The sequence below is a fragment of the Megascapheus bottae genome, unplaced genomic scaffold (genome assembly GCF_031878675.1).
Source record: "Megascapheus bottae isolate mThoBot1 unplaced genomic scaffold, mThoBot2.hap1 HAP1_SCAFFOLD_113, whole genome shotgun sequence".
Classification (NCBI taxonomy): Eukaryota; Metazoa; Chordata; class Mammalia; order Rodentia; family Geomyidae; genus Megascapheus; species Megascapheus bottae.
Window position 1 is genome coordinate 127,680 of NW_028327345.1, and position 13,181 is coordinate 140,860.

The window sequence follows — 13,181 nt, forward strand, 5'->3', positions numbered from 1 at the left end:
TCCAGAAACAAGGCATACTAAATCCACTAGCATAATGATGCTCATTACAGAGCCATTCACCATAGCGAAGTTGTGGAACCAACCCAGATGTCCCTCACTTGATGAGTGGATCAAGATGTGGTATTTATACACAATGGAATTTTATGCTTCAGTCAGAAATAATGACCTCACCCCATTTATAAGGAAATGAAAAGACTTAGAAAGAATCATATTAAGTGAACTAAGCCAGACTCAAAGGAACATAGGCCCAATAGTCTCCCTCATTTGTGCATTAGCTTTTTCCTTCAAGTCTGGTACTCTACTACTTGAGCCACTGCTCCACTTCTGACTCTTTGCTTGTTATTTGGAGATCAGAGTCTCGTGGAATTTTCTAATTGTGCTGGTAATGAACTGTGAAAACTCAGAATTCATCTTCCTAAGCAGCTAGGATTACACCTTAAGTCACTGGTCCTTGGCTTAACCTACTATTTGGCACTGATTTTTCTATTTATATTGTCCTTTTCTCCATGTTTTTCCTAATTAATATTTTTTATTGAGTAGTTTAACCTATTAGTTCTACCTAGATTTTGTACTCTTTTTGTGTGCGCGTGTGTGTGTGTGTGTTTACTTTCTTGGGCATTTCATTGTGCATCGTTAACTTATTACAGTCTAGCATTGAATCCAATTTTATTACAATTATAAGGTAATATAAGATATTCTGTTATAGAATCAACAATAGCTATCCTATCTCTTGTATCTTGTGTGATACAACACAGCTCCGTCCTTTCAAATTAGTGGGGTCAAAACATCACCACCATCATCATCAAAACAACAACCACAGACCCCATAAGGTTAGGGACATGGCTACTGTGATAGAGGATTTGTCTAGGCTGAATAAAGCTCTTTAACTGCAGCATTTTCCAAAACAGCTGTCACCATAAAATGATTGTATTAGGACCAGAGTTTTTACATTGAATACACCGGAACAACCTTGTTTTCATCCCCAGTAGAAAAAACAAAATCTATGAACTCCTGGATTTGTGCACTTTTTTCCCTTTGTGAATAGGTTATAAACATTACAATGCTTCTTAATCTTTTAGTTCAACCTACTAACCTTCCAAGACTTTTATATAATAAAGAGCATTCTTTATTATCTACCAAAGTTGTTAGCATTTTTGGTTTCAGTTGCTTAAAGGATTTCTGTTCACGTATTTTGAAGTATGAAGTCTGGGTTTTGATTACTATTATCCCCACCCGTGTTTTGTGTCAGTCCCGGTGCTTGAACTCAGGGTCAGGGCATTATCCTTGATCTTCTTTTGCTCAAGGCTAGTGTTCTACCCTTGGCCTACATTGTCATTTCCAGCTTTCTCTGTGGTTAACTGAAGGTAAAATCACACAGAGTTTTCTGTTTGGGCTGGCTTTGTATCATGATCCTCAGATGTCATCTTCCTGAGTAGAAAGGATTACACATGGATGCCAATTCTTACTCTTTTTATGTTCCTGGGAAAACATGTTATTTATGTTTTAATTTTAAGAGGTATTTTCTACCAGGAAACAACTTCTAGGCCCAGACGATTTTTTTTTAAATTCTGGTTTGTTGTTCCTTCTAGATTTCACCATTTCGCTAGAAAATATGTGGCTGTTGGCATCCCTTTTATATGTAATGTTTCTAATCCCTAAAGACATTTTAGACATTTTATTAAGTGAAATAAGCCAGACCCAAAGAAACATCCATGATTTCCCTCATTAGTAATTCTTTGTACACATCTAGGACTCTCCTAGCAGAGAATCACAAAAGCTTTGTAGACATGGTCACATAGGATGAGGGCAAGCGAAATGAACTCTAGGATATGGAAACAAGAGGTTTATCTTGTGAATTGTTGTTCTTAATATACAATGTGAAATTATTTCTGTTCTCTTTTTTCCCTTAAGGTTTACATCATGTTGTTACTGTATAACACTTTGTTACCTAGCATATTGTAAATGCATTTATTTGAAAGAAGAAAGGGAAAGTGGAAAAACAAGATGATTGGGAGAGTGTGGAGGAAGCTAAAATGGGGAAAAAACCTGGAAAGGGGTATCAATGTTCAAGAAGTAATTTACCCACTATCCACGAATGTAACTGTTACCCCTGTATATATCACCATGGCAATAAAATACAGTAACAAAAAAAGGAATATTCAACAGCAAGAAGAATATAAAAGACATTTTTCTTTGTTTTCAAGGGTAGCATTACATAAATTTCGCCTTAGACATCTTTTCATTAATTATGGTAGGAGAATATTCTGTTTAAATCTCAGCATTTATGTCAAAAATGAATCAAATTGGGAAAATTTTGGCCAGAATTTCTTCACATCAGTTCCATCATTTCTTCTGTGCTCTGTTTGAGACTCAGGTAATTACTTAACCAGTTCTTTCATATGATGAACTTCATAGAATTATGTTCTTCTTTTTTGGTCATGGGGCTTGAACTCAGGGCCTGAGCACTGTCTCTGAGAATATTTTGCTCAAGGCTATCACTCTACTTCTTGAACCATGTTGGGGACTGACTGTGGGGTCAGTGACCGTGACTGTGGGGTCAGTGACCTTGGACCCGCACAATTGAGTACACAAGGAAGTAAGCTCTTATCATGATTTTGGGCTGTGTCAATAGCTTCTCATTTAACCTGTTTGGGACTTGATAGCTTCTCATTCAACCTATTTCAGACTTGATACTGTTTGTACGAATGTAGCCCCTGGCAGTTCCCTAGTTTAAAGAAGTGTATTTAAGATTGAGAACTGGAAATAAACTGGGCTACGGCCTTGGGCTACAGGCTTCTTAAGCTGTGGCTCCTGATTTGGGCTGTAGCCCTCCTGAACCCCATCTGTTTGTCTCTCTTCTATTTTTTCCTAGTCCTTGCCCCCTATTTCAGGAATCCCAATCCGCGAACCCTGGTTTGCTGGCGGTTTGCCCCGGCATCTGGCGCCCAAACAGGGACCCTGAAAATCTGGGACGAAGGTGAAGGACCCCTCCCTGTGGTGAGTAACACATCGTAGGACTATTAAGAGAGGATCTTAAGAGAGTGTATAGTCAGGAGTAAAAATTATGGGTCAAGTTAATAGCCATAGGTTATTTCTACCGATCTTAACAGGCCTACTTGAAGCCCACGGAACGTGGGTGGAAAAAGGGGTGCTTCAGAGCTTCCTACAGTTTGACGAGGAGGCATACCCGAGGTTTATAGAGGAGGAATTCCAAAAAACCTGGCAGCAGATAGGAAAAAGAATTCAAGAATATTATAATGTATATGGCCCCGAAAAGACCCCAGTAGAGGCTATTGATGTATATGGAATTTAGTAAGTGAATGCATAGATCCTCAACATGAGAATGCTGGACTTAATCTTGAATTAAGGGAACTTTATGAATTAAAGGACCCTTCTGAAAACCCTGAGGCTGAGCCATATGCCGCAGCCCAAGAGAGTCTAAGTGAGATCTTGAAAAGGGAACAACAACCAGTAGATATTGAGTATCAGAATTCAGGTTTGAATATCAAGGAGGAAAGTTATGATGAGTCAATGGAGGGCCGGATGGCTACGATAGAGAAGAAGTTAGAAGAAATGCTACATTTTCTATCGAAAATGGGGATGGAGCAGAGAGCCCCCCCAGAAGTAGGAAAGAAAGATGACCCTCAGGCCACTATGGTGTCTGATTCTAAACCTTACCCCTCACACCCACCGCCACCGGCTGCAGCCTTACGGCCTCAATCCCTTTTTCAACCTTTAGGCAAGCCTAAAGGCCCTAGCAACAAGTCCCTTTTAACAGGCACTACAACCAGGCACAGTGCATCGCAATTAAACCTGACTCAGGCTGCTAGAGGGAGGGAAGATATTTCAGGGCCTCGATGCTTCCCTAGTTTAGTTGATCATGATGAACAAGTATACCATCAACCTGTTCCTGTTAAACTGTTACAGGATTTAAAGAGTGCCTGCTCCCAATATGGGCCAACTGCCCCTTTTACTCAAGTAATATTGGAGGCCGCGTGTGCTGGTATTGCATGCCCAAATGACTGGAAGCGGCTTGCCAGAGCATGCCTTAGTGCAGGAGAGTACTTATTATGGGAGACAGAGTTCACTGCACAGTGTCGGGCTAAAATTGAAACAAATAGGTCTAAGAACCTGCCTTACACTGTTGATCAGTTGTTAGGAGAGGGAACCTATAAAAACACCGAAGATCAATTGGGTTATACAAAGGAGGCCTATTTGCAAATAAATGCTGTGGCGAGAGAGGCTTGGAAAAGGTTACGCAATTCCAATCATACAAAAAATCTAGTAGAAGTTAAACAGGGACCGAATGAACCTTATCTAGAATTTTTGTCTCGATTAATGGAGACTGCAGACCGCCTAGTACAAGATGAGAATGCAAGGAAGATTATAGTTAGACACATAGCCTATGAAAATGCCAACGCCGCCTGTCAGGCGGCTATCAGACCCCATAGGAATAAGGGAGGAATCACGGACTTTATTTCACTGTGTGCTGATATTGGACCCTCCCATGCACAAGGCCTTACCTTGGCCGCCGCTCTTCAAGGAAAGACTGTTACTGAGTTTCTAAAATATAGAGGTCAGCGGCATTCTCGGGATGCTAGACCCCCAGGGCGTTGCTTTTCTTGTGGACAAATAGGACATTGGATGATGCAATGCCCACGCCAGGCCAGGCAAAAGAGAGAAAAATCACCTGGCACATGTCCACGCTGTGGTAAAGGGAAGCACTGGGCTAAAGATTGCAAGTCAGCAACAAATCGCAATGGTCGCCCGTTTTTGGGAAACTGGAGAAGGGGCCAGCCCCTGGCCCCGCAAAACCATGGGGCAGTCCCTCCCTCTTCTCGGCCACAAGTGCATCTTCTAACAACCCCCCAAGATCAGTCTCCAGCCGCCTCCATGCCACCCCAGGCAGTGCAGGATTGGACCTCTGTTCCTCCACCTGCTCAGTATTGACCCCAGAGATGGGGACACAAGCTCTCCCCACGGGGGTCTTCGGCCCCCTTCCCCCGGGAGTGGCTGGATTACTGTTAGGGCGAAGTAGCTCAGCCCTTAAAGGGATACAGATTACACCTGGCAAAATTGACCAGGATTTTACTGGAGAAATCAAAGTTATGGCTTCTGCCCCGAAACACGTGGTATTGATCCCAGCCGGTCAAAAATTAGCACAACTAATACTTGTGCCTTTACCTCCTGGGGAGACTGCTAATTCCCCATGTGGACAGAGAGGATTTAGATCTTCTGATATCTATTGGGTACAAAGCATAAAACAAGAGAGGCCTGAGATGACTATATTTATACAAGAAAAGCCCTTTAAAGGAATATTAGACACTGGAGCAGATGTGTCTGTGATATCTAAAAAACATTGGCCAGCCCAATGGCCCCTGACAACCTCTATGACTTCCCTACAGGGGGTTGGGCAAGCAACTGACCCACAGCAGAGCAGTGCGATCCTTGTTTGGAGAGATGAGGAAGGGCACTCTGGTCATTTTCAGCCATTTGTCCTGGATCATCTGCCAATTAATTTATGGGGTCGTGATATCATGGAAAAAATGGGAGTGTATATGTTTAGTCCTAGTGCTGCGGTCACTAAGCAGTTACTTGATCAAGGCCTCCTCCCCTTTAGGGGACTAGGCCAAGCAGCACAAGGGGAGCCAGAGCCACTCCAACCCCATTCTCACTCACAGAGACAAGGATTAGGATATCGTGGAGAGAGCTAATGGATTATTAAAACATCAAATTGCTAAAATACAGAAAGGAGAGTTGTATCCCGCTACCCCTGTGAATATACTTAATCATGCTTTATTTGTTCTAAATTTTTTGAATTTGGATTCAAATAATTTATCTGCTGCTCAGCGATTCTGGGAAAAAAGAGAGCAGCGTGCTTTTGCCTTAGTAAAGTGGAAGGATCCCCTAACTGGTGCTTGGCATGGACCCGATCCTGTTCTAACCTGGGGTCGAGGGCATGTATGTGTTTTTTCACAAGGAGAAAATGACGCCCGCTGGCTGCCTGAACGCTGCGTTCGAATCGTGGAGAGTGACAGTGGCCATCCAAGCAGCGACTCACTGGGCCTACACCCCCAACCCTCCAGTGGTGCATCCTGCGACGTGGGAAGGACCTGAGTTATTTGTGCATGTCAATTGGGACTGCTACTGATCCACTTGTTCCACACATTCATATGAGCTGTGTTTCTCCTCCTTTTACTATTATGTAGGGACCTTTTAACATATTCATTGACTCTACACAATTTAATATGTGACATTATTTTGTCTTTACCATCCCTCTTCTTAATAACCTTTTTTGTAAAAGATGCCCAGGTGAAAAATTAGTAAGAAAAGACAAAGAAGGGTACTACATACTACTAAAGGGATCTTTCCTCCAGGAAGACATAACGATCCTAAATATTTACACACCCAATCCCGGAGCTCCAAACTTCATCAAGCAAACTTTACTTACACTGAAACCATACATAGATTGAAATACAGTGATTGTCGGTGACTTTAACACAGCACTCTCACCTATGGACAGATCAACAAGGCAAAAACTCAACAGAGAAACCTTAGAACTGAACAGCTATATAGACCAACTAGATCTAACAGACATCTGCAGAATATTCCACCCAGCAACAACACAATATACGTTTTTCTCAGCAGCACATGGAACATTTTCCAAAATAGATCACATCTTAGGCCATAAAACAAACCTGGACAGATTCAGAAACACAGAAATTATTCCATGCACACTCTCAGACCACAAAGGCATCAAACTTGAACTTAACACACACCTCCACCAACGAAAACCCTGTAACTCATGGAGACTGAACAACACATTGTTGAACCACCAATGGGTCATTGAAGAGATCAGAACAGAAATCCAACAGTTTATGAAATTTAACAGTAAGGAGCACACAAAATACCAACTCCTTTGGGACACAGCAAAGGCAGTACTCAGAGGAAAATTTATAGTGCTGAGTGCCTACAACAACAAGTTGGAAAAATTGCAAACCAACAAGTTAATGTCCCACCTTAAGCTCCTGGAAAAAGAGCAACAAACCAACCCTAATCCCAGTAGAAGAAAGTAAATAATTAAAATCAAAGCAGAATTAAATGATTTGGAATCCAAAAAAACTATAGAAAGAATCAACAAAACAAGGAGTTGGTTCTTTGAAAGAATTAACAAAATTGACAAGCCCTTAGCAAATCTTACCAAAAAAAGAAGAGTGCATATCGAAATAAACAAAATCGCAGATGAAAATGGTAATATCACGACAGAAATTACCAAGATCCAGAATATCATGAGGGAATACTTCTCAAACCTTTATGCCAACAAATTTGAGAACCTACATGAAATGGATGAATTCCTAGCCAATATTAACATACCCACACTGAACCAAGAAGAACTAAGCCAACTCAACAGGCCTATTTCAAGCTCTGAGATAGAAATGGCAATTAGAGAACTTCCACCTAAGAAAAGCCCAGGGCCAGATGGATTCACAGCTGAATTCTATAAGGTCTTCAAAGCAGAGCTCACACCAATACTCCTCAAGCTCTTCAACGAAATTGAAAATGAAGGTTCCTTACCAAACTCATTCTATGAAGCCAGTATAACCCTCATCCCCAAACCAGACAGAGATTCATCAAAGAAAGAGAACTATAGACCTATATCTTTGATGAACATCGATGCAAAACTTCTCAACAAAATACTGGCCAACCATCTACAACAACTCATCAAAAAAATTATACACTATGACCAAACTGGATTCATCACAGGGAGGCAAAGCTGGTTCAACATACGCAAATCAATTAATATAATTCAACACATCAACAGGAGCAAAGACAAAAATCACATGATTGTCTCAATAGACGCGGAAAAGGCATTTGACAAGATTCAACACCCCTTCATGTTAAAAGCTCTGGAGAAACTAGGAATCCATGGAACATTCCTTAATGTAATAAAGGCTGTGTATGAGAAAACTCCTGCTAGTATTACACTTAATGGTGCAAATCTAAAGCCATTCCCTCTAAAATCAGGAACGAGACAAGGATGCCCACTCTCTCCACTACTCTTTAACATAGTACTAGAATTCCTAGCCAGTGCAATAAGGCAAGAAGCAAGCATAAACGGGATCCAAGTAGGGAAAGAGGAAATAAAACTATCCCTCTTTGCAGATGACATGATTCTGTATTTAAAGAATCCTATAGACTCTACTCCCAAGCTCCTTGAGCTGATCCAAAGCTTTGGAAGAGTAGCAGGCTATAAAATCAACCCTCAAAAATCAACTGCCTTCCTTTATGCCAACAGTGAGAGGAACGACGCAATAATCAGGAAAGAAACTCCTTTCACAATAGCCTCAAAGAAAATAAAGTACCTAGGAATTAGCTTAACTAAGAATGTAAAGGACCTTTTTGACGAAAACTTCAAAACCCTAAAAAAGGAAATTAAAGCAGAACTAAGGAAATGGAAAAACCTCCCATGCTCCTGGATTGGAAGAATCAACATTGTGAAAATGACAATCTTGCCAAGAGCTATCTACAAATTCAATGCAATACCCATCAACATACCAATGTCATTCTTTAAAGAAATAGAAGAGGCAATCCAAAATTTCATATGGAATAATAAAAGACCCCGTATAGCAAAAACACTTCTTAGCAGAAAGAACAGCGCTGGAGGAATTTCAATTCCAAACTTTAGACTCTATTACAGAGCTATAATTCTCAAAACAGCTTGGTACTGGCACAGGAACAGGCCTGAAGACCAATGGAATAGAACTGAGGACCCAGATATTAAACCACAGGCCTATGGCCACCTAATCTTTGACAAGGGAGCCAAAAAAATAGAATGGAAGAAAGACAGCCTCTTCAACAAGTTGTGCTGGGAGAACTGGTTAAGCACCTGCAGAAAACTAAAGTTGGATCCTTCTTTGTCACCTTGCACTAGAATTAACTCCAAATGGATCAAAGACCTGGAGGTAAAAGCTGACACACTGAAAACTCTACAGGAAGGAATAGGAGATACACTAGGCCTCCTTGGCACAGGTCGAAACTTTCTTAATAAGGACCAAGAATCACAACAAATCAGAGAAAGGCTGGATAAGTGGGACTGCATTAAACTGCAGAGCTTTTGTATGGCAAAGGACATAGCTAGTAAACTAATCAGGAAGCCTACAGAGTGGGAGAAGATCTTCACCAAACAAACAACGGACAAAGGCCTCATATCTAAAATATATCAACAACTCAAAAAATTGAATCACTCCAAAACTAACCTCCAAAGTAACAATCATCCCATTAAAAAATGGGCCAAAGACTTAAAGAGAGTCTTCTCTGAAGAAGAAACAAAAATGGCCTATAGACACATGAAGAAATGCTCAACATCTCTGGTCATAAAAGAAATGCAAATCAAAACAACTCTAAGATTCCACCTCACTCCAGCTAGAATGGCCAGGATTAGGAAAACTAATGACAACAGATGCTGGAGGGGATGTGGCCAGGAGGGATCACTACTACACTGTTGGTGGGAGTGCAAACTCGTCCAACCACTATGGAAAGCAGTGTGGCAGTGCCTCAAAAGGCTAACCATAGAACTCCCCTATGACCCAGCAATTCCACTACTTGGCATTTACCCAACCATCCAGAAACAAGGACATACTAAACTCACTAGCACAACAATGTTCATTGCAGCACTATTCACCATAGCAAAGATATGTAACCAACCTAGATGTCCCTCAGTTGATGAGTGGATCAACAAGTTGTGATATTTGTACACAATGGAATTCTATGCTGCTGTCAGAAAGAATGACCTTGCCCCATTTGTTAGGAAATGGAAAGACTTAGAAAAAATCATATTAAGTGAAGTAAGCCAGACACAAAGGAACTTAGGCTCAATGGTTTCCCTCATTCGTCATAATCAGTAGAAACCTTGGGCTCTACTAGCAGAGATTTGCAATAGAGCAAAATCTTGATACATAAGGACATATAATGTGAAGCTAATTAAAAGGACCTCCAGGATAGTGAAACAAAAGTCATATAATGAATGATTGTTGTCCTTAATGTACTATGTTGTCTCTCATCTCCTTTGCTGTCCCTTGTTATCTCATATTGGTATAGTATCTCACTTTGTTATCTAATATATTGAATTTATTTGTATTTGGATATTTGAAATTTGATACGGAAGGGGGGAAAACCAAGATGGGTGAGGGGTGTGGGGGGGAGGGAAATGGGTACCAAGACATGTGAAAGGGTATCAATGTTTGTGAATTAACGCACCTTCTATCTGGCAAATATCATGTAACCCTTTTACTAATTACAATAAAAAAAAAGATGCCCAGGTGAAAAGCAAAGGCCTCCAGAGGTAAGTAGAAGTCGGCCGAACCCCCTGTATGTCTGTGTTTTATTTTATTTTATTTTATTTTTGTTTGTTTGTTTGAAAAGATGCACTGTGGGCCTAAAACAGAGGCCTGGGTGGTCAAGGGACGCCTTCACCCTCCCGCCCCTTCTGAGTTTCTTGTCGATAACAAGGCATACCTGAGAGTCCCACCAGCAAGACATGTCTAAATCTAAAAATAACTGTTTGGTGAAAACATTCATTTGAGCTCATGTTTTTTTGTGTTAAGTGTATCTGATTGAGTCCAATTTTCTTGTTGTATGTCAATGTCTGATTATTTAAAAGTCTCTGCTTCTCTGTCTTGTTCATGTTACATATTTTTCCTTGTCCAGTTTTGTCTTTAAAATTGGTACCATTTCTAAGTATGGATCCTTATGGTTTTTCTGTGCGTACTCAAGCACACATCCTTGTTATTTATTTGAACATTTCTGGGCCTAGAATGGCCGCTCCCCCGTGTCTGCAGTTGTGACAAGCCCTGGAAAAATAAATTCCAGCTAAGTTGCCTTGCAAAAAGTTTTGTTTTGAACCTGGTTCTCACCTGTAAGAGTAAAATTGGCAAAACTCTCTTGACACAAACTTCCGGAAAATGAACGGCCAATATTAATTTTGCGCGCTTTATGATCTTTGAGTATGAATGTGTGTGAATGAGTGAGTGAACATGTTCAAGGTTAAATTGTCAGCATGCTGTGTAAAACAATGGATAAATTTATACTTAAACACAAAGACAATTGGGTAAATCTAAGCTTAAAACTTCAAGAAAAATATTAGGTTTGAATGTTTTACAATGTCTCAAAGAATTATTGTGTTGTCTTAAAGAAAAACTGGTAAATATTTTTCTAGATCCTGAAATCCTGCATTTTATTGCAGGGCATACAGCTGTTTACATTGTAAACATTGTATCCTGTTCAGCACAGAGGTGTTAGGGAATTTGGGATTTATTACTTTAAGTTAAAGTTTGGAAACATGTATTAGAGATTTAAATGTAAAATTGTTCATTAACGTCAGAAACTTTGCCTGTCCTTTCTTGCAAACTGACACTAGAAATCTGATGGTAAAATGTGGATAATGTGATTAGTATTTTAAAGGAATGTTTAAAGGTTTATCTCCATGCTATTGGGTGTATTTTAAAAAGGAGAGGAAACTAAGTCCAGACTTAGACTTTTGGTGCACTGATGTCTATAGTTCTTGAATTAGGGAAAAACTGTTATTTGAATTTAAACTGTTGTTGGAGTTCTAGACAGTAATCTAAACTGCAAAAGAGCCCTTTTTTCTAAAAGGCAAGAGGAGTGCCTTGGGTCTTAGGGGGCCTGAAGGCAGAAGGAGTTCTTTGTGCCCTTAAAGGTTTTTCAATTGCAAATAAAGGCTAAGGTGTTAATTGTTTAAGCCAGTATCAGTAAATGTTATTAAGAACATTGGAAATGGGTTTCTAAACAATATTTGAAAGTGAAGTTGTCTTAAATGTTTAAAGAAAGAGAAAAAAGGAAAATTAGGACTACCAAAGTAATTGCTTAATTGCTATTTCAGCTTGCTCTTGTAAGTTACCTTATAGCAACTTCCAGCTAGCCCATGGAGAAGGACAGCAATCCTTATTCAGATGTAACTTTGGCTTTTACCAGGTTCTAGGTAAGCTCATGCTTAGAGACTATTTCTGTGTTGACCACCTTGTTGCTTTAATTGGAGTAACGTGGGCTTTTGTAGGACTCATTGATCTGAAAGCCGCAGCTTTGAGCCTGCCCGGGCAAAGCAAAGTCCCTGTGAGACTATGGTTTCTAATCTGCCAGCAGGATGCTGGGACAGAGTTGCTTTGGAGCTTGAAGTGGCAGAGTGCTAGCTCTGAGCTGAAAAGCTGGGGGGAAGCACTCAAGCACCAAGCTCGGGACTCATAGTGGTAGGGTGCTAGCCTTGAGCTGGAGAGCTGAGAGACAGTACCCAGGCCCCGAGTTCAAGTACAGCAACCAACAAAGTGAAATGCCAATGGCATGTTTATCCCTGTGTGGAGAGACACTACTGGGACACGAAAGCCTCTGCTTGGATGGCAGAGATGGTGTCAGATCTTAGTCACTTGTGCTTGGCCAATCAAATTAATCAGAGCCGGGAGGTCATAGAATAGTTTGTAAGCATGCCTTACTAATGCCCGTGCCTTTCAAAACTGGGCAGGAACTTGTCAATCTTCTGTGATAGTGGGTAGTTTAAAGTCCTAATTGAGCGAAATTTTTATTTTTTATTTTTGACACCAGCCACAAATTCAGAAAAAGTTTGTGGATCTGAGGCTTGTGTCTCTATTAATCTGTTTAGATCTGACAACTGAAGCATTGTTAAGGTTGCAGAAATTTAGTTCCCCAGACAATCAAGAAAAAGCCTTTGCAAATGGGTGCTATGTAAGCTACACTATTGTAGCCAAAGATGGTTTGTGCAGTTGTTAAATGTCAAATATGATCTCTAGTTTGGAGTAAATTATTGTTCCTAATATCTAATCCTTGCAACCCCTTGATAAAACAGGCTAGGCTTCTTAAGGTCCCTGGTCAAGCACAGAGACAACACCCCTGAGTCAGCTTGAAGAAGTCACAGAAGTTGAATCTCCGCCCATCAATCCCCGTTAGACCAAGGGACCAAAGTCATTTTTGGAAAATGGGACAGGATAAATTAGGGGTATAGAAAAGAGTAAAAACTGCACTTGTGTTTCTTTTAAAATAAAAAACGGGGGATATGTTGGGAGCCAGAGTGGAATCAAACTGTACCTTGACTTGCATCAGACAATGGCTTTATTGTCTTATTGTTTTCTGGCCCTATTCTATGTAAATGACCT